Source organism: Monopterus albus, unplaced genomic scaffold (assembly GCF_001952655.1).
Source record: "Monopterus albus unplaced genomic scaffold, M_albus_1.0 scaffold383.1, whole genome shotgun sequence".
Classification (NCBI taxonomy): Eukaryota; Metazoa; Chordata; class Actinopteri; order Synbranchiformes; family Synbranchidae; genus Monopterus; species Monopterus albus.
The window spans coordinates 54,097-56,997 of record NW_018128263.1 but is presented as its reverse complement, the minus strand read 5'-3'; positions in this window follow the sequence as shown (position 1 = coordinate 56,997).

Below are 2,901 nucleotides of genomic sequence, written 5' to 3'. Positions count from 1 at the left end.
TACCCACTGTATAATTCAAAGACAGGATGCCTTAACACTGCCTTCAGTAAGATGGCAGTAAGCATGACATCGAACCTAAAACTCCACTGTGCTCCCTATTCGTCTTGATCTCTCAGGTGTTTCTGTCAGCCGTGTATGTGAGAAAAGAACACTGAAAAACGAGTCATTATCTCGCCTCCTGATGCTTCCATGCTGAGATCTGTAAAAAAAATCACTCACCCCAATCGCCCATCTGTGATATTCCCCCTTTATTTGCTTCTTTAAAAAGGCTTTCTCCTGTAATTATGAGAGTCTGATTTTGATTTAAAAATATGTCCACATATCACAGTTTTGCTGTAAAAAAGATGCATTATTTCACAGTTTAAGACGTCAAAAGTGTCAAAAACATCTACTGCCATTCAGGGCACATGACAATATTACAGTCAGACCTTGGAGGTGGCTGTGGCTCATGAGGTAGGGCAGTTGTTTCCTGACCAGCAAGTTGGTGGTTTGACTCCCAGTCTCCCCACATGCCTAAGTGTTCCTGAGCAAGACACTGAAATTGCTCCCAGTGGCTTGACCAGCGCTGTTACGCAGCAGCCTGTCATCATCTGTGTGTGAATGGTGTATGATCTCCTGTAAAGCACTTTGGCCAGTGCAACACACTGTGAGAAAAAGCACTATATAAATACAATCCATTTACCTTGGACAGACTCCTATAATTTCACATTGTGTTGCTTATTTTCTTCTGCTGAGGGATTTAGAGTTTTCTGAGCTGTTTGCCATGCCTATGTTGAAATAAATAGACTGTCATGGCCTATCTTAAATGAAGCATTTGCCTGGCAGATTTTTTTTAAACTGCATCTTATAATAATTCAGTCATTCACTATTTTTCCATACAAAGAGAAAGACAAAAATAACAAATGGACAGAAGTGGGAAAACTAGAATGTGAAATAAATGTAGTTATTAGAAGAATTTCATTAGCAGCTGATTTAGGTTTGAGTGTAATCCCCTGAAAAGGGATTTTTTTAGACTGATTTTGTGGAGAATAGCCTTTTCATTTTGATTTATCCTTTGTAAACTGTTCCCATACACCATATATTCTATTATATTCCTATATATTTTTTTATTATATTGCTGCATCTGTTGCTGCTTAAAGTGCCTTAGATTTTGTGTTATTTATCTACTTTAAATTTCATTTGTATTTTGTGGCATTCATGTGGACAAGAATTTCATTGTACAGGGAAACACGTTTCCTAACTGTGCATATGACAAACACTTTGAACTAAACAAAACATGGAAGGAAAAGCACACAATGCAAGATGAAGTTATAAAAGATTATTTACAAGAAAACAGAGGCAGTTCCAACTTCACAAGAAAAGGTAAACAGGTATAGCAGGGAGCAGGAGTTGAGGTCATATTGGAGGCAAATTTCTAGCACAGCGCATCACCAAGGGCAGTCAGTTCGATCATTTTTAGTGGTGCTGTTGTCTTTGTGTGAAAGCCCTTCTCAAATATGTCCCATACATAAGCCCCAGTGCTCTGCCAGCATAATCGCATGGGATTTCTATCACACAGGTGCCATTGCTTATTTATCTTTCCCTCAGTGAGCAACGCTAACACCAGCTAAGTATCTGTCACTACAAGCTAACAGAGCTTTGAGTTCATTGTCCCTGGTCCTACAACATCCATCCCCCTCATGGTCTTCCAGCACTTCCAGTGTTCTGAGCTCCAGTGGCTGCCCTGCTAGTCTGTGTGATCTTCCTTGCAGGCAGCACTCACTCTATAGTTCTCCAGCGCTGACAGGTGTGTAAAAATGTCCTGCAAGTCAGCGCTGCCCAGAACACACGTCCAAAAGACATTTGTTTCGGTGAAAGCACAGGACTTTGGTTTCAGCTCATTTCCCTCTCTTTCTGATCCACTTGCATATTTAATATGAACAGACAGTGGGATAGAGATGACTCTGGAGATTAAAATGCATGTGAAACTCCTAAAGACCGAGTGGGCCTAAACCCTGGGGCAGAGGCAAATCACCTGAGGCAGAGCACAGTTCTACTTTGTACTTTGAGACATTTTTCCTTTCAATGTCTGTTTTAATCATGAATAGGTATGAGAGCAAAATGAGGTATTTCCTTTAATTAGAAACTTTAGGTACATGAGTATGTGATCTTTTTGTTCTTTGCTTAATTAGCCTGCATGTACTGTATCTAGAAATGTGCATTGTGTTCTTACCTGAGTGTAAGTTGGGGCCACCCTTGAGGGATTAGCCTACTAAAAGTTACAGGGATAGCATGCACATGCATGTGTGCCTACACATGTGGATATGAATGTGCACATGTGACAGGTTTACACAGCTATTCAAAGTGGGAAGTGAGTGTGTGTTGTGACAAGAAAGTCACAACTTTCTAAAATGGCAAGTTAAAAAAGAAAATGTCAAATCCCAATGTGGAAAATCATGTAATAATGCTCTCTGAGGAACAGGGTGACATGCACAGACACACACACCTGTGCATGTGAACAGACCTACCTGGATTTTACCCTTGCCAACTTCATCTGCCCCTCAACAGACAGCAGGCCTTTTGGGGAATCCTGCCTGTGTGTGTGTGTGTGTGTGTGTGTGTGTGTGTATGTGTGTGTGTGTGTGTGTGTGTGTGTGTGTGTGTGTGTGTGTCTGTGCGCGCACATGCCAACATATTCATTTTACCCTTCAACTCACTTGTCAAACTAAACCAGGTACTTCTGTGAAGGTTAAGACAAGGAGATCGAGTTTCAGAGACAGACAGGAGAAACAAAAGAGAGGTAGTGTTTTGTCAGGTTTTTTCATGTTTTCCTAGGATTTTGATATACTGTAGCTAATCTGAGCTTTTCTAGCTTGTCAAAGCAATCTTTCCTTGCCCTCAAACAGCTGTCAGTTCTGTCCA